The 23,636-nt window shown below is 50.2% G+C and overlaps 1 protein-coding gene and 1 pseudogene across 4 annotated transcripts in view; one reads left to right on the top strand and one right to left on the bottom strand.

The window, feature by feature from the left end:
- Nucleotides 1-451: 451 nt before the first annotated feature.
- Nucleotides 452-571, bottom strand: LOC123753728 (5S ribosomal RNA; annotated as a pseudogene).
- Nucleotides 572-7,964: 7,393 nt separating this feature from the next.
- Nucleotides 7,965-23,636, top strand: part of for (cGMP-dependent protein kinase for) — a 579,799-nt gene continuing 564,127 nt past the window's right edge. Inside the window, exon 1 of one of the 4 annotated variants that reach the window (XM_069329496.1) lies at nt 7,965-8,076. The gene's annotated coding sequence lies outside the window, so the exon portion shown is untranslated. Of the gene's footprint in view, nt 8,087-23,636 lie in introns of all 4 variants that reach the window. The other 3 variants (XM_069329495.1, XM_069329493.1, XM_069329498.1) reach the window with 3 other exon arrangements.

Below are 23,636 nucleotides of genomic sequence, written 5' to 3' on the forward strand. Positions count from 1 at the left end.
GTGAAGGGACGACGACATTTCGGTCCGTCCTGGACCATTCTCAAGGCGATTGAGAATGGTCCAGGACGGACCGAAACGTCGTCGTCTCTTCACCTTCTAGTGTGTGGTCTGGTCAACTTACTTTAGCCACGTTATTGTGACTCGTCGCCTGCAATCGACAGTCTGTAACTGTCAATCCTTTACTATATCCGTCGTGATGTGTAGTGGGGAAGGGGGGTGGGGGTGGACAATTGAAATAAGTTTATGTAGGTAAAACACATACAAAGGGATGAGGTAGCTCAAGCTATCCTCACCCCGTTCAGTACAACGTGTTCATACATATATAGACACACATCACAAACAATAAACATATTGTCGAACATTCTGAGAGATAAACATATATATTTCGGAGAGAAATTTGCAAGAGACATGCAGATAATTCAACAAAAGATTATAGTCTTGGTAGCATTATTGCCAACAGCATTTGGTGTTCCCAGGCGGTCACCCATCCAAGTACTAACCAAACCCAACGTTGCCTAACTTCGCTGACCGGACGAGAAGCGGTGTTCTCAATGTCGACAATGATGTGTGCTGAAGGCTGACGCTTATCTCCAGGCAGATATTATTCCTATCATTCTGATTCCCTCGCACCAGTGGTATTTTGCACCTCCTTAATATGTCACATTCAAGGTTCATCAATTGCGAACAATTGCATTCAGTAAATTAAGGCGTCATTGGCAACATTGTACTATAAATGTTGAAAACCAGTTGTGGAGTTGGCAGTCCCGCTCCAGTACCTGGGCAAGTACTCCAGGGAACATGGAAGAACCGAAAAGGAGATGATCACAACGTTCAAAATACTCGGGAGACTTCGTCAAAGTTAATATGGATGAGATTATTTAACGTTAGGAGCCAGGACATAGTACAGTTGAGAAACTAAATCCCCACACACACACCCAAAGGAGCTATGAAAGCGCACGAGGCAATTAAGAAATGGATTGAGTTACGAAGACATGGAGTTAAACATTGTGTGAAGCATGTCCACAAGCTGTGTGAAGCATGTCCACATTACGTGCCGTATTATGCAGCGATTAAAGAGACAAAATGTGCACCTTTCCTATTCGTGACGAGAAACAAAAATGAGAAGGTTGCGAGAAGGGAACTCTTGGCCTGGCGGGATGAGAATGTGTACATGCATATATAACATTAATAATTTTGTAACTAGCGTCAAAAAAAATATTATTTGCTTAGCTAAACGAACTAGAAGGTTCAGTTCCTGAACCGATTATGTGCCTCTGTAATCCTTTACACCACCGCCCACGGGATGGGTATGGGGTGCATAATAAAGAAATTGAATTGAATTGGGAGAGTGAAGGAAGCCCGGGGCAGGCGGGACCCCGCTCCCACAGATAACACTGCCGCCTCTCACAGCCCTCCCACCCATCCCCTCCCACACCCCCACCCACACCCCCACCCACACCCCCACCCACATCCCCCTCCCACATCCCCCTCCCACACCACCGTGATTATATAACGCTGCCACTGTCCTGTGTAGAACACGAACCTCGCAAGCTAACACCCGTTCTAATGTTATTTATTCAGAGATAACCGTAAGGCCCTCGGCCACGGGGAAGCAAGTGGCTGGTGGAGTGCCTTCACACACTAGATACCCATTTAACTCCCCCCACCTCTCTCCTCCTGATTTTCTCGTGTGATTAGCGAGGCTGCTTGGTGGTCAAGCGCGTGGTTGTGTGACGCATTAGGTACGGATGCCAGAGTTAAGGTGAGGCGTTGTAGGTGAGCCGCAGCTTTTCCTGTTGGAGGATTTAGACCAGCCATCATAGCGGGCTGACCAACAAGTATGCTATTGTTCTGTATACAGTCGCCCAACCACTTGGGCTGGACGGGAGAGCGACGGTCTCGCTTCTTGCTGATCGGCGTTCAATCCCCCCCAGACCGACCAAGTGGTTGGACACCATTCCTTTCCCCCGTCCCATCCCAAATCCTTATCCTCACCCATGTTGTTGTTCTTGAGTCAGCTACTGGGAACAAATAGTTAAAGTAGCACAGTCTATGGTGAGCCCGTAGTGGACTTACCTGGCACAGGAGCGGGGCTGTGACTGTGTATCCTCACCCTTTCCAAGTGTTATATAGTCGTAATGACTTGGCGCTTCCCCTGATAATTACCTCTCAATTGTGTGTGTGTGTGTGTGTGTGTGTGTGTGTGTGTGTGTGTGTGTGTGTGTGTGTGTGTGTGTGTGTGTGTGTGAGTGAGTGAGTGTGACGGAGTGAACTGTGACCCTTACGTCAAGTCCTTGGCCACCGGGAGACCATTTCACATTAACACGTGTTGGGAAACACAGCCGTTGCCGACATATTTCCGGTGTAGATAAATATATGTACTCGTTTTATTAATGAGGGTAGGGATGTACTCACCTAGTTGTGCTTGCGGGGGTTGAGCTCTGGCTCTTTGGTCCCGCCTCTCAACTGTTAATCAACTGGCGTACAGATTCCTTAGCCTACTGGACTCTTATCATATCTACACTTGAAACTGTGTATGGAGTCAGCCTCCACCATATCACTGCCTAATGCATTCCATTTGTTAACTACTGACACTGAAAAAGTTCTTTCTAACGTCCCTATGGGTCATTTGGGTATTAAATTTTTCCACCTGTCTTCCCTTATTCGCGTACCACCCGTGTTAAACAATTTATCTACCCTGTCAATTCCTCTGAGAATTTTGTAAGTAGTGATCATGTCTACCCTAATTCTTGTGCCTTCCTGTGTCGTGAGGTTCAGTTTCAGTAATCTTTCCTCATAGCTCATTCCTCTCAGCTCGGGGACTAGGCTGGTGGCACCCCTCTGAACCTTTTCTCACTTCGTTTTGTGTTTGACTAGATGTGAACTCCACGCTAGAGGCGCATACTCCAGTATGCACCTCTAGCGCATACTGGACATATGAGGTATACAAGGCATATGAGGTATACAAGGTTCTGAATGATTCCTTACATATGAGGTATACAAGGTTCTGAATGATTCCTTACACAAGTTCTGAAGGCAGTTGCATACCAGCCTTGCATGCACCGCTGATGTTATCCTTTTGGTGTAGGCTCCAAGGAACAGGTCTGGTGTGATATCAACCCCCCAGATCTTTCTCACGTCCTGACTAGGATTTCCTCTCCCAACTGGTACCTAGTGTTTGGCCTCCTGCTCCCTATGCCTATCTTCATCGCTTTCCACTTGCTCGAGTTAAACTCTAGTAGCCGTTTGTTGGACCATTCCTTCAATCTATCCAGGTCATCCTGTAGCCTCTTGCTGTCCTCCTCCTGTCTTAATCCTTCTCATAATTTGTGTATCATCAGCAAACACTGAGAGGAATGAGTCTTTATCTTCTGGAAGATCATTCACGTATATCAGAAACAGGATAGGTGTGAGTACAGAACCCTGCAAGACTCCTCTGGTGACATCAGGCGTGCGTGTGTGTGTGTGTGTGTGTGTGTGTGTGTGTGTGTGTGTGTTTACAAAACCTAGGGACCCCACTCTTGACTCCCCCCCACATTACCACTCACACTCCTATCAGTTAAACCTTAAACCACTTTCGTTCTCTCCCTCCGGTAACGTGTACTATATATATATATTTATTTTGAAGGTCGTTATAAAGCCACCTGTTGTCGTACTTTAACAAATCCTTTGATGCTCTGCGTCACGAAACACTCGTTATAAAGCTGACGACTGGTGGTACTAAAGGGGTCCACTTTAATGTGGATTAAAAATGCCTGGTTAAGTCTAAGGAAAGTGGAGGTCGGCATAATTGGACTGGAGTCCATGTGGTAAAGAGTTCAGTACCGGAACTCTTGACACTCTTCTATCGTCCGTGTATATAAATAATTAACAGAGGGGATATAACAGAGACAATTTAACATGTGCAGACGTTGCAAAAGATGCAGCTGGAAAACACTTCAGAAGTCGTAGTTCGAGGCTCAAAATCTCAAGAAGGCGATCTAGAACGCGAAACGATAGATACAAATTTGGTAAGTTTGGAATTAGGGAAAGACCTGGATTAATGCGGGTTTGAGAATAGTTGTTTATAATTAACGGAATAAATTAGTGGAAACGATAACAGACGCAGAGGTGCAGGTTAGACATGGAAGTGAAGGAGTTTGGTTGTAAACAGCTGGTGGCTCGTGTGTCAGTAGGTGCTTTGTAGTGTTTTGTATTTATTTTAAAGGTGTAGAGAGATAGATAAAGATAGATATTGAAAGAAAGATAGGAATAGAAAGATAGGAATAGAAAGAAAGAAATAGAAAGAAAGACATAGAAAGAAAGACATAGGAAGAAAGACATAGGAAGATAGGGATAGAAAGATATGAATAGAAAGATACAAAGTAAAATTAGATACAAAGATAAAAAGATAGGGATAGAACGATAGGGGTAGAAAGATAGAAATAGAAAGATAGGGATAGAAAGAGAGAGATAGAGAAAGAGAGATAGAGATAAGGATAGAAGACCACCAACGTCCCGACGGTGTTGCAGGCTCTGATGTTCAGACCGTTCCCACCAGACTTGGTCAAGACTTGAGATAAGTCTTCTTGTCCGTGTCCACTCTGTCCAATAGTCTGATGAATGATGGGGAAGGAGGGGGGGGGGCAGGCGATCCAGGAAAGGGCTGCATATACTCTAGTTGAGAGCGAACTTGTGCTTCATATAAGGTTTGACAGCTCTTGCAGTCAAGAAGGTGAGATGCGCCGTAGGGCGGTAAGTTTCCTGGCTGTCTTTTGGCCTAGGTTAAGCACGTGGCTCTTTGTCGTTGAAGAGTCGAACATCATAACCAAAATGTCAATTTCATCTGTGAATGCTATTGTGTGTACTCACAACTAGGCGAGTACACACAAATAAAATTGAGGGCGCTGGTGGCTGTGTGGATAGCACGCTGGACACGTAATCCTGTGGCCCGGGTTCGATTCCCGGAGCCGGCGAGAAACAAAAATGGGCAGAGTTTCTTTCTCCCTGATGTCCCTGTTACCTAGCAGTAAATAGGTACCTGGGAGTTAGTCAGCTGTTACGGGCTGCTTCCTGGGTGTGCGTGTGTGTGAAAAAAATAGTAGTAACAGTTGATTGACTGTTGAGAGGCGGGCCAAAAGAACAGAGCTCAACCCCCGCAATCACAACTAGGTGAATACAACTAGGTGAATACACACACAGTACAACACTGCCTTGGCTTCTTATCTTGAGGTTATCTTGAGATGATTTCGGGGCTTTAGTGTCCCCGCGGCCCGGTCCTCGACCAGGCCTCCACCCCCAGGAAGCAGCCCGTGACAGCTGACTAACACCCAGGTACCTATTTTACTGCTAGGTAACATTGGCTTGCCCAATTAGCAAGACGAAAAATCCCAACAGGTACTTTGCAGCCTTGCCAGTACAACAGGTACTTTTGTGTCCTTGTTCCTCGTGCGCTGTTGTTCTAGTTTTGTGTCGAGTTCAGTAGTTCTCGACGCTACTGAGTTCCATTGTTTATCCATTGTAAACCAAGGCTCTGTGCTTTGTTGTAATCCACGAGAGCGCGTTCTACAGTACAGCCAGACTGTTCTCTGCCGCCAACCAAGGCTCTGTGCTCCGGTGCAATCCAAGAATCAGTAATCCAGACAGAAGCCCGCGGGGCATTTTGCGTTCTTCGTAACTGAATACTATTTTTATGTGATTAGTGACCATTGAGCTGATTTCACCGTCGCTGACAGGGTGTAGAAGCCCCTGTCACGCCCCTGGCAGGGTGTAGTAGCCCTGTCACGCCCCTGGCAGGGTGTAGAAGCCCCAGTCACGCCCCTGGCAGGGTGTAGAAGCCCCTGTCACGCCCCCGGCAGGGTGTAGGAGCCCTGTCACGCCCCCGGCAAGGTGTAGGAGCCCTGTCACGCCCCTGGCAGGGTGTAGGAGCCCTGTCACGCCCCAGGGAGGATGTAGGAGGCCTGTCACGCCCCCGGCAGGGTGTAGGAGCCCTGTCACGCCCCAGGGAGGGGTGTAGGAGCCCTGTCACGCCCCAGGGAGGGTGTAGGAGCCCTGTCACGCCCCAGGGAGGGTGTAGGAGGCCTGCCACGCCCCAGGGAGGGGTGTAGGAGGCCTGCCACGCCCCAGGGAGGGTGTAGGAGCCCTGTCACGCCCCAGGGAGGGTGTAGGAGGCCTGCCACGCCCCAGGGAGGGGTGTAGGAGGCCTGCCACGCCCCAGGGAGGGGTGTAGGAGCCCTGTCACGCCCCCCGGCAGGGTGTAGGAGCCCTGTCACGCCCCCGGCAGGGTGTAGGAGCCTTGTCACGCCCCAGGGAGGGGTGTAGGAGGCCTGCCACGCCCCAGGGAGGGGTGTAGGAGGCCTGCCACGCCCCAGGGAGGGGTGTAGGAGGCCTGTCACGCCCCCGGCAGGGTGTAGGAGCCCTGTCACGCCCCCGGCAGGGTGTAGGAGGCCTGTCACGCCCCAGGGAGGGGTGTAGGAGGCCTGTCACGCCCCAGGGAGGGGTGTAGGAGGCCTGCCACGCCCCAGGGAGGGGGTGTAGGAGGCCTGCCACGCCCCAGGGAGGGGTGTAGGAGGCCTGTCACGCCCCCGGCAGGGTGTAGGAGCCCTGTCACGCCCCCGGCAGGGTGTAGGAGGCCTGTCACGCCCCAGGGAGGGGTGTAGGAGGCCTGCCACGCCCCAGGGAGGGGTGTTGGAGGCCTGCCACGCCCCAGGGAGGGGTGTAGGAGGCCTGCCACGCCCCCAGCAAGTGTCTACACGGATACAGCCCCACGGCAGGAGTGTGGAGGCCATTGTCCTGCTCACTGACTTGCACTTATGCGACCTACTTCACACCGCGACCACCGTCAGTGGCGGCCACCATGTGTGTGTGTGTATTCTCCTAGTTGTGCTTGTCGGGGTTGAGCTCTGGCTCTTTCGGCCCGCTTCTCAACTGTCAGTCAACTGGTGTGTGTGACCTGGTCTGCTGCTAAATCCTGCTTCCTGTAGTATCTCAAGGTGATCAGGGTGACCTACCCCTATGCCATGGGGGTAACATGTTGGGTTCTTTTAACATTACTCCTGTAAGTCGAGATCTCCCTGGCATGATGTAGGATATGTTGTAGCTATCAAATACAGGTCTTGGAGAACTGTCCTCTCCTCGTATTACGTCCAAGAGCAGGGCTTCCTCCACTTAACATTGCCAGGATGTTCTAGTCCATTGCTATTTCCTTTTGCTGTTGCTAGTTATTAATGTTGAGCCTGGCCTCAGGCCGGGCTTGGGGAGGAGTTAGACCTCTCGAAACCCTCCCCAGGTATGCACCTAGGATGGCCTTGCGTGTTGTGGTGTACCGTAGACCTCTCTCACATGTGCTGGGGTAAAGTAGCTCTTCTGGAAATGTGGGGTGACGAGTCTGATAATATGGCGGGAGTGACTTGCCCGTCTCCCACATTATTTGTCACGCGGTAACTTCGTCTTGACAAGTCGCGTTGTCACGGACAGTTTCCCAAGCTTATCCACAGGGACGTGTTGGAGGAGGAGGCTGGATAGCCTACCTGTAGGCGCGTAGGTGTGGGATAGGTGTGGTAGGCTATTGGAAGATTTCGCGGGGCAGGGGTGTAGTACTTGGGGGTGTGGGGGGAGATGCAAGGGGGGCGCTACGGCCGTCAGGTGAAAGCAGGGCATTGTTTACTGACCGGCGGCTCAGCTTATCCGAGTGCCTCGCGCGGACCAATATAAACAAACTGACTGTGTCTGAGGGTGCCGGGGGGCGTCGTCGTCCGGTTCGCGCCAGCGGTGGCTACCTTGTCCGGGTGTGTACTACCTCACTTCATAACACACCACCACGCAACACCTCCCCCAGACATGGCCCTCGATAAATGTTGGGGCACTTGAGTGTGGCTTGGGGGGGGGGGAGGGGCACGAGGAGTGCCTACTTCTTAATGCGTTTTTTTTCCTTTGGTGAAGTGTGGCACTGAGAGGGTAAGGTAGCCCGGGCAGGTTGTGGCCGTCAGTCTGGTGGAGTGGCCCTCGGGGGCAGGTTGCGTTGCCCCATTTGCCTCCCTTGCTATAGTGTGCGCACGCGCGTGTGTGTGTGTGTGTTCGATTCATCCCCCCGGCACTGTAAGATAGTGTGCGTGTGTGTGTGTCTTACGCTAGGGTGTGGTGATCAAGTCTTTGGTGGGGGGAGGAGGTATCATCACACTCACAAGTTAGTGTGAAGTGTTGAGCCTCACGCTGGACGGTAGCGACGGGGCGTGTCTGCCCGTCTCGCGTATCGGGCGGACAGCAGGCGGCGGCCCCTTCGAACAGTGTAAAGCTGCGGCAGAAGTGGTTGTGCAGTGTGCTGCTGTGCGGGCTGACGTAGGTGATCAGTGAATGGAGGTGTCTGCCCTCTGGCATACAGGCTGCTGATAGTGTGTGAGTGTACTCACCTAGTTGAGCTTTGGCTTTTTAGTCCCGCCTCTCAACTGCCAATCAACTAGTGTACAGACACCCGAGCCTACTGGGCTCTATCAAATCTACATTTGAAACTGTGTATGGAGTCAGCCTCCATCACTTCACTGCCTAATGCAGTCCAGCTATTAACTACTCTTGACACTGAACAAGTTCACTGTGTGTGTGTGTGTGTGTGTGTGTGTGTGTGTGTGTGTGTGTGTGTGTGTGTGTTACATGTGAGTACTCAGCGTGAGAGTTAAAAGAGACTGTTGTGAACATTTATATACTCACCATAGACCGTCTTTGCGGTATAGACTCCTCGAATACAAAAGATTATTATGATGGCAGAACTGTTTTAACATTCATTTATTAGAAGTGATTTTTCAAGTGGTTTTGTAGCGGAGAAAACTGTTTTATTAACGCATTTGTGTACATGTACATTTGTGCAGCTGCCCTAGACCATATGAGGGAGAGTACAGTGTATGTCAAGAACTAGTTACCCCTAGACTATATGAAGGGAAGTACAGTGTGTCAAGAACTAGTAGCTACGTGATGTTAAAAATCCCCGTCACACAGGAAGGTTAGTCGTACAGGGCCATGTGATCAGAAGTCTACACTGGCACACCCTGGATGCTCTAGAACATGCACCCTGGGTGCGTGTTCTTGATGATATAAGAAATATCATCAAGAACACGAGAGTGAATAAAGCAGCAGTGATACTAAAACGTCCCCATCTCCCAGGATGTCTGGGGCTTGAAAACACAATTGTATATTACGGTTGCTGGCGATGAGTCACAATAACGTGGCTGAAGTATGTTGACCAGACCACACACTAGAAGGTGAAGGGACGACGACGACGTTTCGGTTCGTCCTCAAGTCGATTGTCAATATATTACGGTTGGTGGTGGAGCCAAAACATGCAGTCCTCTGCTCCTCTCCCGGCTAATACGGTGCATGTTACTGGTGACCAAGGTCCCCCGCAAAGAAGTTACTAGTCCATGAAACTGAGAATATAGAAGATATTTAGTGCTTTACTGGGAAATGTTACATACTGACGGCTTGTATTGAGTTGACTAGACTAACACGAGAGTTGACTACTGGCTGCTCGTCTCCGAAACCACACGTAGGCCTACATCACAACCTGCACATTCTGGTATTACCCAGGGGCCACATGTAGGCCTCCTGCACATTCTGGTATTCTTTAGGTATTGATGCTGCACGATTTAATTATTTTCTGATGGTTATACAGTTTAGAAGTCATAAAGGAAATGATTCACTTTGGGAATAATGAAAAAAAATGTGAAAGTACTAACAAATATGTTATTAATTAACCTTGTTTTTTAATAATAATATAAAAGATAGCGAAATTGCCCGAAGGTGTTAGTTTACCCGAAGGTGTTCGTTTACCCGAAGGTGTTCGTTTGCCCGAAGGTGTTCGTTTACCCGAAGGTGTTCGTTTACCCGAAGGTGTTCGTTTACCCGAAGGTGTTCGTTTACCCGAAGGTGTTCGTTTACCCGAAGGTGTTCGTTTACCCGAAGGTGTTCGTTTGCCCGAAGGTGTTCGTTTGCACGAAGGTGTTCGTTTGCCCGAAGGTGTTCGTTTGCCCGAAGGTGTTCGTTTGCACGAAGGTGTTCGTTTGCACGAAGGTGTTCGTTTGCACGAAGGTGTTCGTTTGCACGAAGGTGTTCGTTTGCACGAAGGTGTTCGTTTGCACGAAGGTGTTCGTTTGCACGAAGGTGTTCGTTTGCACGAAGGTGTTCGTTTGCACGAAGGTGTTCGTTTGCACGAAGGTGTTCGTTTGCACGAAGGTGTTCGTTTGCACGAAGGTGTTCGTTTGCACGAAGGTGTTCGTTTGCACGAAGGTGTTCGTTTGCCCGAAGGTGTTCGTTTACCCGAAGGTGTTCGTTTGCCCGAAGGTGTTCGTTTACCCGAAGGTGTTCGTTTGCCCGAAGGTGTTCGTTTACCCGAAGGTGTTCGTTTACCCGAAGGTGTTCGTTTACCCGAAGGTGTTCGTTTACCCGAAGGTGTTCATTTACCCGAAGGTGTTCGTTTGCACGAAGGTGTTCGTTTGCACGAAGGTGTTCGGATACTTGGGATGATGCTATTATTTCCTTTTCCCATTCAGTAACTACAACGGTTGGACATGGTTTTCCCTACACACGAGTAATGTTTCTGATGCTTACAGTAAACACCACTTTATTCCTTGTAAGTGTACCGTCGGTAGACGGAGAAGGGACGGTGTACCGTGGCTATACTCTGGGGATGGGGGGAGAAGGGGGGATACATGTGTACCAAGCAGACACCCGGCAGGTACACTACAGACCAAGAGTCACACGCTGGCATTCTCCGGATAGAACCCCGAGTCAACCCGTACAAAAAACAATGTCTGTCCTCTCAACATAAACCTGAGGAAACAACACGCGCGCGCACGCACGCACGCACGCACGCACGCACGCACGCGCGCGCACACACACACACACACACACACACACACACACACACACACACACACACACACACACACACACACACACACACACACACACAGTTTGAACTCTGAAAAGGTTCAGAAGTTTGCAACAAGACTCGTCCCAGAGTTACGAGGGATGGGGTATGAGGAGCGCCTGAGGGAACTGTGCCTTACGACACTAGAAAGAAGGGAGAGGGGGAGACATGATAGGAACGTATAAAATACTCAGGGGGATTGACAGAGTCGTCATAGACGAAATGTTCACACGGAATAGTAACAGAACGAGGGGGACATTGGTGGAAGCTAGAATCTTAGATGGAAGTTTTCTTTTAGCGTGAGAGTAGTGGGAAAATGGAATGCTCTTCAAGAACAGGTTGTGGAAGCAAATATTATTCATAATTTTAAAACTAGGTATGATAGGGAAATGGGACAGGAGTCATTGCTGTAAACAACCGATGCTCGAAAGGCAGGATCCAAGAGTCAATGCTCGATCCTGCAGACACAATTAGGTAAGTACAATTAGTCGAGTACACACATACACGCCTGATATCAGATCAACCAGGCTGTCAGTCATACGTCAGGCTGCGAGCAGCTGCGTCTAACAGCCTGGTTGTCCCGGACCGCCAACCAGGCCGGGTCAGAGACCGGGCCGCAGAGAGAGAGAGAGAGAGACACAGACAGGGTGAGGGTGATCCCCGTGAACCCCATAAGGTTACCACAGGTTGCAACTGCAGAGTAGTGTGAGGCATTCATTATAAGACTTAGCAGAGTTGATATTGATCTTAGTACAGTCATTAGCCTGAGTACCTTGCTTAATATGGTACTTCCTACAGGACTCTGTCCAGGTGCCTCTTAAGGAGACTCCGAGAAGGAGAAAAGACAAATATGTATTGGTTTACATCTCGTGTTGCCGAGCCAGTGTGAAGGATACTTGCCGGAACAAAAGTGAACGTGTTCAAGAGGACATTAGAGAACCTTCCGGCAACCGGATTCTATGCAATATGTGAAGGCTGCTACAAGCACCGCCTAAGGGTATTACAGGTCACATCTGGCCCCACAGACCATGCTTGAGGAGTAGCTGTGTGCTCAGGACCCACTCCAGGTGTACTCCAGCAAACAGTACTCCAGTACTCCATGCGTTCGCCATGCGGGTTAGGAAGACAAGTGAACTCCTCATGAGAGCACTCACTCTAGCGTCTTGTTCATGACCTGCATGTAGGCTTCATTTGAAGACGGCTTCCGTTTCCGGCCGAGTAGATGCATATTATTACACCGTGGCCGGAGGTGACGACATGAACTAACTTGACTCAACGTATCCAAATAGCATAAAGGTGGTCCCAGTGTACAACAGTGTCCACGTGTTGGGAGGCTCGCAGCGGGTGTTACACTCTCACCAGTTAAGAATAATCTACGTTCAAGTGTGTGTACTCAGTTGTACTCACCTGGGTGTGTTTGCGGGGGTTAAGCTTTGGCTCTTTGGTCCCACCTCTCAAATGTCAATCAACTGATGTACAGGTTCCTGAGCTTCTCGAGCTCTATCATATCTAGATTTGAAATTGTATGGAGTCAGCCTCCACCACATCACTCCCTCGTGCATTCCATTTACTAACTACTGATAGAGAAAAAGTTCTTTCTAATGTCTCTGTGGCTCATTTGGGTACTCAGCTTCCACCTGTGTCCCCTCGTGCGTGTACCACCCGTGTTAAATAATCCATCCTTGTCTACCTGTCAATTCCCCTGAGAATTTTATGTGTTGATCATGTCTCCCCTAGCCCTTCTGTCTTCCAGCGACGTGAGGTGCAGCTCCCTCTGCTTTTCCTCGTAACTCATGCCTCTTAGTTCTGGAACTAGCCTAGTGTCATACCTCTGAACTTTTCCCAGCTTCGTCTTGTGCTTGACAAGGTACGGGCTCCATGCTGGGGGCCGCATACTCTAGGATTGGTCTTGCATACGTGGTATACAAGGTTCTGAAAAATTCCTTACACAAGTTTCTGAAGGCAGTTCTGATGTTAGCCAGTCTCGCATACGCCGCCGATTTTATTCTTTTGATGTGGGCTTCAGGAGACAGGTTTGGTATGATATCAACTCCTAGATCTTTCTCTTTGTTCGTCTCGTGAAGGACTTCATCTCCCATTTTGTATCCAGTGTCTGGTCTCCTAGTTCCTTCCCCTAGTTTCATTACCTTACATTTACTTTGTTTGAACTTTAGTAGCCATTTGTTGGACCATTCATTCAGTTTGTTTAGGTCATCTTGTAGCGCGCGCGCGCGTGTGTGTGTGTGTGTGTGTGTGTGTGTGTGTGTGTGTGTGTGTGTGTGTGTGTGTGTGTGTGTGTGTGTGTGTGTGTGTGTGTACTCACCTAGTTGTACTCACCTAGTTGTGTTTGCGGGGGTTGAGCTCTGGCTCTTTGGTCCCGCCTCTCAACCGTCAATCAACAGGTGTACAGATTCCTGAGCCTATTGGGCTCTATCATATCTACACTTGAAACTGTGTATGGAGTCAGCCTCCACCACACACAGCCTGTGTGTGTGTGTGTGTGTGTGTGTGTGTGTGTGTGTGTGTGTGTGTGTGTGTGTGTGTGTGTGTGTGTGAGTGACAGTTGTCACGGATAAGAATTTCCTGTGATACAATGATTTTATTTTCTAGTTTTGTATATTTTTTACTTCTTAGATTTTTCTTCTTTATTTTTCATTCCTACTTTGTTTTTTCTCCGCCCATCTAATTCAGTCTCACATTGTTGTCCACTTTTCTCTTTACTCGTTTATTTATCCACACTTTTCTCTCCTCTCCGCCTTCCATCCTCCTTTCTCTTTCACTTCCTGGATCTTACCTGGACCATACCTGTAGAGAGTCTCGGGAGTTCTTCTACTCCCCGAGCCCGGCCTGGGGCCAGGCTTGACTTGTGATAGCTTGGTCCAACAGGCTGTTGCTTGCAGCTGCCTGCAGGCCCACATATACCCACTACAGCCTGACTGGTCTGGCGCTTCTTGCAAGAACTTATCTAATTGGCTCTTGAAGTTCAAATTTGTTCCGGCAATATTTCTAACGCTTGCTGGGAGGGTGTTGAACTGCTGTGAACCTCTGATGTTCAGTGTTCTCTGATTGTGTCTATGGCACCTCTACTCCTCACTGGTTCTGTTCTGCATTTCCTTCCGTATCTTTCGCTCCAGTATGTTGTTATTCTACTGTGCAAATTTACTCTCATATCCGACATAGTTACGTCTCATACTTGCTTAGATGTTCCTTCATTTTCTTACGGTGCTGGAGGGCTTAAAGTTTGTATTTCGTGTCCTGTAGACGCTGTGATTAGTGCCACAGGTTGTTGCCACAGGTCACGCTGCTGTGGCAGGGTCGTTGTTGCCACAGGTCACGCTGCTGTGGCAGGGTCGTTGTTGCCACAGGTCACGCTGCTGTGGCAGGGTCGTTGTTGCCACAGGTCACGCTGCTGTGGCAGGGTCGTTGTTGCCACAGGTCACGCTGCTGTGGCAGGGTCGTTGTTGCCACAGGTCACGCTGCTGTGGCAGGGTCGTTGTTGTCACAGGTCACGTTGCTGTGGCAGGGTCGTTGTTGTCACAGGTCACGTTGCTGTGGCAGGGTCGTTGTTGCCACAGGTCACGCTGCTGTGGCAGGGTCGTTGTTGCCACAGGTCACGCTGCTGTGGCAGGGTCGTTGTTGCCACAGGTCACGCTGCTGTGGCAGGGTCGTTGTTGCCACAGGTCACGCTGCTGTGGCATGGTCGTTGTTGCCACAGGTCACGCTGCTGTGGCAGGGTCGTTGTTGCCACAGGTCACGCTGCTGTGGCAGGGTCGTTGTTGCCACAGGTCACGCTGCTGTGGCAGGGTCGTTGTTGCCACAGGTCACGCTGCTGTGGCAGGGTCGTTGTTGCCACAGGTCACGCTGCTGTGGCAGGGTCGTTGTTGCCACAGGTCACGCTGCTGTGGCAGGGTCGTTGTTGCCACAGGTCACGCTGCTGTGGCAGGGTCGTTGTTGCCACAGGTCACGCTGCTGTGGCAGGGTCGTTGTTGCCACAGGTCACGCTGCTGTGGCAGGGTCGTTGTTGCCACAGGTCACGCTGCTGTGGCAGGGTCGTTGTTGCCACAGGTCACGCTGCTGTGGCAGGGTCGTTGTTGCCACAGGTCACGCTGCTGTGGCAGGGTCGTTGTTGCCACAAGTCACGTTGCTGTGGCAGGGTCGTTGTTGCCACAGGTCACGCTGCTGTGGCAGGGTCGTTGTTGCCACAGGTCACGCTGCTGTGGCAGGATCGTTGTTGCCACAGGTCACGCTGCTGTGACAGGGTCGTTGTTGCCACAGGTCACGCTGCTGTGGCAGGGTCGTGACCGCAGTGGTTACTGCAGAGTTGCAGAGTGAGACGGAAGCAGCGTTGCAGCTCAGTCGTCATACAGTAACTGTTCAATTGTATTCAATAGATAAATGCTACAATGGCGGGAAATCCCGAGGCGATGAATGAATCCATTTTGTGTTGTTGAGAATGTTGGGAGGACGAGGAGTGCCCCGGGGGGCATGGCATGGTGGTGAAGGTCACGGGGCATGGTGGGCATGGGTGGTGTTCCTCTCACACACTGTGGGCAGGATGTGAACGTGAATCACATGCCTGATGCCCGGGGGGCACTGTGCCCACATGCCTGATGCCCGGGGGCACTGTGCCCACATGCCTGATGCCCGGGGGCACTGTGCCCACATGCCTGATGCCCGGGGGGCACTGTGCCCACATGCCTGATGCCCGGGGGCACTGTGGCCACATACCAGACATTCAACAAGACACACATGTGTACACTGACCACATAAACAGCTATGTGGTGCTGCTGGTCAGCTGACTGCGTTATATAACAGTGCCAAAATAGCCTTTCTGTAATCTAGTGCTCACGGACAGATCTCTGCTTCAGTGTGTAACACACACAAAAAAGTGTTGTGCTTTTGAAGTTCCACTACAGCTGTTTGTACGTTGCGGAAGAAGCCGCGCCAGGAGAGATGTGCTGGTGGGGGGCTTGCGAAAATGATGCGCTGTTGCACATGTTAGCACTCGTACCAAACAAAGTGTTTCCAACATGTATTCCAGGCAGGGATATTCTCCGTCTTGGGACGCTGTACAGCAACACAATCCTATTTCAATGTCCTCAGTGATGTGGAATTAAGAGTCGCCGTGTAAAGCGATGCTACTCTGGACGTAAGACGAGCGGGGGGGGGGGGGGGGGGGTGATGTGCTGTACGTCGTGAGGCTGACAGGGATCTGCTGGAGGGCAGTGTGTGTGTGGGGGATGTGTTAAGATGCAAGCGTCACTGAAAGGGCTGTCAGCGTTCACTGCTGGGGGTGGGGGGGGGTGTGTGTGTGCTGGTGAACACGAAACCTTAAGTGTGTGCTGTGTTCCATCAAATTCGGCCTGATTGAGAACTTTGTGTTTGTGTGGTTGGTGTTGTGGTGGAGGGGGGCAGTTGACGGAGATGGGGGAGGGGGAGGGGGGGGGCAATAGTTACACTGACAGCGCAAAACAACCCAATCACAGGCCCTTAACATCTATCGGAGACGGAGCCTAGATACTGGTGTCATCCCGGACATAATTAAAACAGCGGAGATCGCGCCGCTGCACAAAGGAGGTAGTAAAGCAGATGCACAAAATTATAGACCAATAGCTCTAACTTCGCACATAATAATGTTTGAAAGAGTACTATGACGTAAGATTACAAATCATAGGGAATCGCAATATTTACATAACCCACCTGGACAACACGAGTTCAGACCAGGGCGCTCCTGCCTCTCACAGCCGCTAGATCACTATGACATGACCTTAGGTGCCACGCAAGACAAGCAACACACAGATGTAATATACACAGACGTTGGAAAAGTTTAAGACAAACGTGACCATGGTGTTACCGCGCACAAACTGTGGGTCAAAAGGAGTTACTGGCAAAGTAGGGAGTTCCCTAGTTATCTCCCTAGTTATCTGCACCTGTTTTTCAGTACAAGTAATTTCATTGTTCAAGTTGGGATTTATACTGGCACTTGTAAGATGGTGTTGTATAGGCAGGAGTTGGCACTGAACACTGGCAGTGCCACTATATCTTGCATTAAAATCACCCATTAACGATTCTTTCAGAGCCACATAGTAATTGTTGAAAGATAAATTTCCTCCATTTGATCATACCTCGTATATTTGTTGTACAAATTAAATCAATCATTCGCTGTATATAATCTGAACCAGCATAAACTATTTCATATGCATGTCTAGCCTACGCTTAAAACAACCCAACGCTCCCTCGTCTATTACGTTAGCCAGTAATTTGGCTCATAGATCAGCCACTATATATTTTCAATCCAGTATTTACCCAGGTCTTTCTTGAATCCTTTGTGCTGGTATATTTACACCATATTGATAGTGCCTTTTATAGTCCTTCTTCTATCCGTATACTTGAATTATGTTCATTCTTATTCTTCGTATTTCTAAAGAATGGAAGAGAATAAATAGTAAAGGCATGATCACCACATACAAAATATTTAGGAGTATAGACATTGCAGACAAGGACGGACTATTTACAATAAGAAATCCAAGAATAAAGGGACACAGATGGAAGCAAATTACACAAATGTGCCGCAGAGACATTATAACAAAAATTGTTCAGTGTTAGGAGTGAACAAATGAACACAGTTAGAAATAGTATGAAGAGAGTTAAACTGCATTCACAGCTTTAAATATAAGACATGACAAAACCCAACTGATTCTGAAACCCAGGCGATTACAGGCCAAAGAGTTGGGATATCTTGAGGTTATCTTGAGATGATTTCGGGGCTTTTTAGTGTCCCTGCGGCCCGGTCCTCGACCAGGCCTCCACCCCCAGGAAGCAGCCCGTGACAGCTGACTAACACCCAGGTACCTATTTTACTGCTAGGTAACAGGGGCATAGGGTGAAAGAAACTCTGCCCAATGTTTCTCGCCGGCGCCTGGGATCGAACCCAGGACCACAGGATCACAAGTCCAGCGTGCTGTCCGCTCGGCCGACCGGCTCCCTGATCCCGACCAGGATCCCAAGAGCTTTTGCTTATCCCCACCACCCCCCCACGAATACATCTAGGCGAGTACCCTCTGCTCCCTTGACCTTGGTGAAGGGTCAAACCCTCTTGTTCTTTACCCGTTCTGAAGACTCTGACCCCTTGTTCGTCACCTTCTGAGGTGAGCGGCTTGTCTTGTTCTCTGAAGACGCCCAGGGCTCTCAAGTTCTCTACTCAAGTGCGGGTAAGTAAGGTTCTCTGGGCCTCGAGCGGTCACTCGTCAAGGAGTACTGCTCCAAGTGGCAGGTAGAGGGGAGGGGGGGAGGGGGGACACAAGTGGTCAAGCTTAGGAATATTGGTGCCCATCATGATGGGGGGGGGGCAGGCTAGGAGACGGAGGGGGGGGGGGGCAGGGTAGGAGACGGAGGGGGGGCAGGGTAGGAGACGGAGGGGGGGGCAGGGTCGGAGACGGAGGGGGGGCAGGCTAGGAGACGGAGGGGGGGCAGGCTAGGAGACGGAGGGGGGCAGGCTAGGAGACGGAGGGTGGGCAGACTAGGAGACGGAGGGTGGGCAGACTAGAAGACGGAGGGTGGGCAGACTAGGAGACGGACGGGGGGGCAGGCTAGGCGACGGAGGGTGGGCAGGCTAGGAGACGGAGGGTGGGCAGGCTAAGAGACGGAGGGTGGGCAGGCTAGGAGACGGAGGGTGGGCAGGCTAGGAGACGGAGGGGTGAGCAGACTAGGAGACGGAGGGTGGGCAGAGTAGGAGACGGACGGGGGGGCAGGCTAGGCGACGGAGGGTGGGCAGGCAGGCTAGGAGACGGAGGGTGGGCAGGCAGGCTAGGAGACGGAGGGTGGGCAGGCAGGCTAGGAGACGGAGGGTGGGCAGGCAGGCTAGGAGACGGAGGGTGGGCAGGCAGGCTAGGAGACGGAGGGTGGGCAGGCAGGCTAGGAGACGGAGGGTGGGCAGGCAGGCTAGGAGACGGAGGGGGAGCAGGCAGGCTAGGAGACGGAGGGTGGGCAGGCAGGCTAGGAGATGGAGGGTGGGCAGGCAGGCTAGGAGACGGAGGGTGGGCAGGCAGGCTAGGAGACGGAGGGTGGGCAGGCAGGCTAGGAGACGGAGGGTGGGCAGGCAGGCTAGGAGACGGAGGGGGAGCAGGCAGGCTAGGAGACGGAGGGTGGGCAGGCAGGCTAGGAGACGGAGGGTGGGCAGGCAGGCTAGGAGACGGAGGGTGGGCAGGCAGGCTAGGAGACGGAGGGTGGGCAGGCAGGCTAGGAGACGGAGGGGGAGCAGGCAGGCTAGGAGACGGAGGGTGGGCGGGCAGGCTAGGAGACGGAGGGTGGGCGGGCAGGCTAGGAGACGGAGGGGGGGCAGGCAGGCTAGGAGACGGAGGGGGCAGGCTAGGAGACGGAGGGGGCAGGCTAGGAGACGGAGGGGGGGCAGGCAGGCTAGGAGACGGAGGGGGCAGGCTAGGAGACGGAGGGGGGAGGCAGGCTAGGCGACGGAGGGGGGCAGGCTAGGAGACGGAGGGTGGCAGGCTAGGAGACGGAGAGGGGGGGGGGCAGGCTAGGAGAGGTGTGAGGGGGGTCTAGCAATTTATTATAGAGACCCAACATAAGAGACTCGTTCAGGCAGCAGGGAAAATAGACCCAAGGACCAAGGGGACAGTTAGACAGACGGGATGTGTTAGCGAGAGCCCGGCCGCCGTCGTCGCCTCCCGTAACTACTGGTGGCGTCTTAATATCCCCCCCCCCCCCCCGGGGAGGGATCAGGGACGGTCTCCAACAATGGCTCTGAAGGAGGGTAATGTGGCCCACTATTCGAAGGAGTCGAGTTAAATGAGAGATGATTGTAGCAGAATGGTCTGAAGACTGGTGAAGTGATCCTTGGTCATCTCTGGCTGCGGCCGCACACTGCTGCTCCATACACTCTTAACACCTGATTGGATGCGGCGTCCCCCGTTGACGGACACGCCATCTCTTGACACATCAAACATACATAAACTCTCTAAAGTTTTATTTATCTCATAAATGAAATATTATTTGAGATGTATTTGGTGCCTCTCATGCCTCTACCACCTGGAGAGGCACCTTTTCCAACTGGGAAAGGTTTCAGTTCTTTTTCTACTTCCCGTTCTTCTATTCACATTCAACTTGTGATAACTTGGTCCAACAGGCTGTTGCTTGGAGCGGCCCGCAGGCCCACATATCCACTACAGCCTGGTTGGTCCGGCGCTTCATGCAAGAACATGTTTAATTGCCTCTTGAATACATCCACATTGTTCCGGCAGTATTTCTAATACTTGCTGTGAGGGTGTTGAACAGCCGTGGACCTCTGATGTTCAGACAGTGATCTCTGACTGTGGCTATGGCACCTCTGCTCTTCACTGGTTCTATTCTGCATTTCCTTCCATATTTTTCGCTCCAGTATGTTGTTATTCTACTGAGCAAATCTGGGACTTTGCCCTCCAGTATCTTCAATGCATATAATATTTGATACCTCTCTCGTCTCCTTTCAAGAGATTACATTTTGAGAGCTTTGAGACGGTCCCAATAGTTTAGATGTTTTATCATGTCCATGCGTGCCGTATATGTTCTCTGTGTTCCCTCAAATTCAGAGATCTCCCCTGCTCTGAAAGGGGAAGTGAGTACCGAGCAACACTCAAGACGGAGCAGCACCAGTGATTTAAATAGTATCAGCATTGCTGTGGGGTCTCAGGATTTGAACGGTCTTATAATCCATCCTATCATTTTCCTGGCCGCCGCCATATTTGCTCGGTTATGTTCACTATACGTCAGGTCATCAGACATAATAATTCCCAGATCTTTGACATGTTGCTTCCCTTCTATGAGTAGGTCTGATTGTGTCCTGTACTCTGCTTTAGCTTTGATGTCCAAAGGGATTGGAAAGGATGGGGGAGGTAGAGGGATGGGGAGATGAAGTTCAGGAAGAGGATGCGGGTGTAGAGAGAGAGGAGGTTTGAAAGTTCGGTGGCCTGTCCACCATGGGTTGACATATGTGTATATGTTGTTTGTTTGCGTATGTGTTATGTTGGGTTGTCAGTACATTGCCTGGGGGGGGGGCTAGTGCTTGTGACCTTGCACCGCCCCCCTCCACGCTACGCCCACCCCCCCCCTCCACGCCTCTCCCACCCACCCCTCCCATGCCTCTCCCACCCACCCCTCCCATGCCTCTCCCACCACCCCCTCCCATGTCTCTCCCACCCCCCCCCTCCCACGCTTCTCCCACCCCCCCCTCCCACGCTTCTCCCACCCCCCCCCCTCCCACGCTTCTCCCACCCTTCAAAGTGCATGTCTCGCGTACACACTTTGTGCGAAAATCACTTTGATTGAACTCAAGTGAGAGTGACGAGCGTGAAGCTGAGATTGTAGCAGCTTTATCAGGCTGTATCTTGAGGCTTAGCCCAGTCCAAGCCCAGGCGACGTGATGCTTGTCACGGGAATACATGCCAGTAGTAGAGATGAACATTATTATGGAGAAATGATAGATTATAATTCAGAAAATATATCCTTTCACCTCGCCCCAAGCCTGGGGGCCTTGCTTGGGACACAGAATAACTCTCGGAACCCCCTTCAGGTACAACCCAGGTACCGTCCTTCTGATAGTGGGGTCCGAAACCACACATGGGAAAATAGAAGAAACGACGACGTTTCGGTCCATCCTGGACCGTTCTCAAGTCGATTGAGAAATCGACTTGAGAATGGTCCAGGACGGATCGAAACGTCGTCGTCCCTTCACCTTCTAGTGTGTGGTCTGGTCAACATACTTTAGCCACGTTATTGTGACTCATCGCCTGAATAGCTTAACGAATCTCTCTTCGAATAGGAGTTCCTAATGATGATGCCCGGGGTGAACTTTTTGGTCAACTTTTCAGAGAATTTCTGACCATTCTAGAGAGCAGTGCCCACAAATAACCTGCACATCTTGAGATGATTTGATCTGTGATTAACGTGCATTGGCCAAATCCAAATTGGGTCTAACGAGGGCTAGGAAAAAAGCAATTCAAATTTGTCTAAGTGGTAACACTTTTTCTGTTTTATTGACGTATGGTAAATTAAATCCTAACATTTATACATGAAATTTTCGGAACATGAAAACGGAAAGAATATGATATATATATATATATATATATATATATATATATATATATATATATATATATATATATATATATATATATATATATATATATATATATATAATTATTTTTTTTTTAAAACCTAGAAGGGGTACCACCTCTGGTGCAAGTGTAGGGACCCATAGCCTCGGAGAAGAAAATAAAGAGTACTCAGAGAAGACCTTGTGGATCCTCACTGAACACTTTGATATTTTCTTCTCCTACCACCCCTATTCTTTTGGTATGTGTGTATATTTATCTAACTTTATTTGAAAATGTCATTACACAAAAAAAGTTACAATATTGATTACATGCAGGGTGCAAGGCTGCTTGTCACAAGTTGTACAGCTCTTCCAGCTCCTCAGATGGCGGGCAGGAACCATGGATGCAGTGAGCATTTCCTCTCTGGATTGCCACACTAAGGCGCTGAAAAAGAAAACTGGCAGCTCTAGGGTCTCTAGTTGTTTCGATTAGCTTAGACCCCAACTCCTTCAAAAAGCTAGCAGCACTTTTACCCCAGGCACCAAGTGTCTCTGAGGCAATGGGGACAAAATTGTAGTGGTGCTCAAGGTCTCTGTATTTACGTGACTTGGCCGCTTCCCGGTGATTGGCAGCTCCTCCTGCTTGTGTAGCACTGAAGTCAACATAGGTATTGGCTAAAGTTGAAACGCAAGTGTAGTCCCACACCAACTGTCTACCATTCTTCCAGGGGTTCACCGTGATTCCGTCTGGGCGACCGACAGGCTCATCAGAGTTGCGGGACATTAGGTAACGGGGCTCTCTCTCTGCTGGACAACCGGCTGTGGTAAGGCTTCTCTTAATAATGTCATTGACCTCGCCGTGTCTTGCATGCTATCCTCCTGTCCTTTGGCAGAGAAGGCCATGCCGTCCGTATCTGTTGGCCTCTGCCTCGCCGCAAATACACCTGTATTCGGTGTGGATTGGGGCAGCGAGGCGGAGAGCCACGGCAATTCGGAGGGCCTGCGGTGTGAGACGGGTGCCGGTTGCTGACATTGGGGTTGCTTATATATATATATATATATATATATATATATATATATATATATATATAATATAATAAAAATAATAATAATAATAATATATATATATATAATGTCATGCAGCGGTCAATGCAAGACAAGTGGGGCCGGCCACAACAACTTCACCTTTAATAAAGAACCCGGAGCTGAGCCACTTGTTCCTCAGGTTGTGTAGTGGACATGTATATTTCCCGGACTCTTCACAGAGTCCTATGTTAAAGTTTCCTTTCAATGTGCATGTAAGTGATCAATACTGTGCTTCTCAAGGCCTAAACAAAATGCGCGGCTGTGCACGGGGTTCCGTTGACAAGATGGGGTGTGAAAGAACTCGTTCGTTATCAAGCCTCAGTCCATTTGGTTCGTACCAACAACGTGCTCGCTCAATGCACATTCTGTAAAGCACATTGATGTATCTAGGTACAAAATATTTGTAGCCCGGCTGTGGGCTGTATATAACGGTCTCCGTCTCGCAGCACTACAGCCGCCATGTTTTCCGTCTCGCGACATCGCTTGGGAACAAGGGGTTATCTCATCGGAGAGTCGCGTTGGTTAACTTGCAGAAGGGGACGCCGCTGATGTTGACCCTAGTAATTA

The sequence above is a fragment of the Procambarus clarkii genome, chromosome 22 (genome assembly GCF_040958095.1).
Source record: "Procambarus clarkii isolate CNS0578487 chromosome 22, FALCON_Pclarkii_2.0, whole genome shotgun sequence".
In the NCBI taxonomy this organism is placed as follows: domain Eukaryota; kingdom Metazoa; phylum Arthropoda; class Malacostraca; order Decapoda; family Cambaridae; genus Procambarus; species Procambarus clarkii.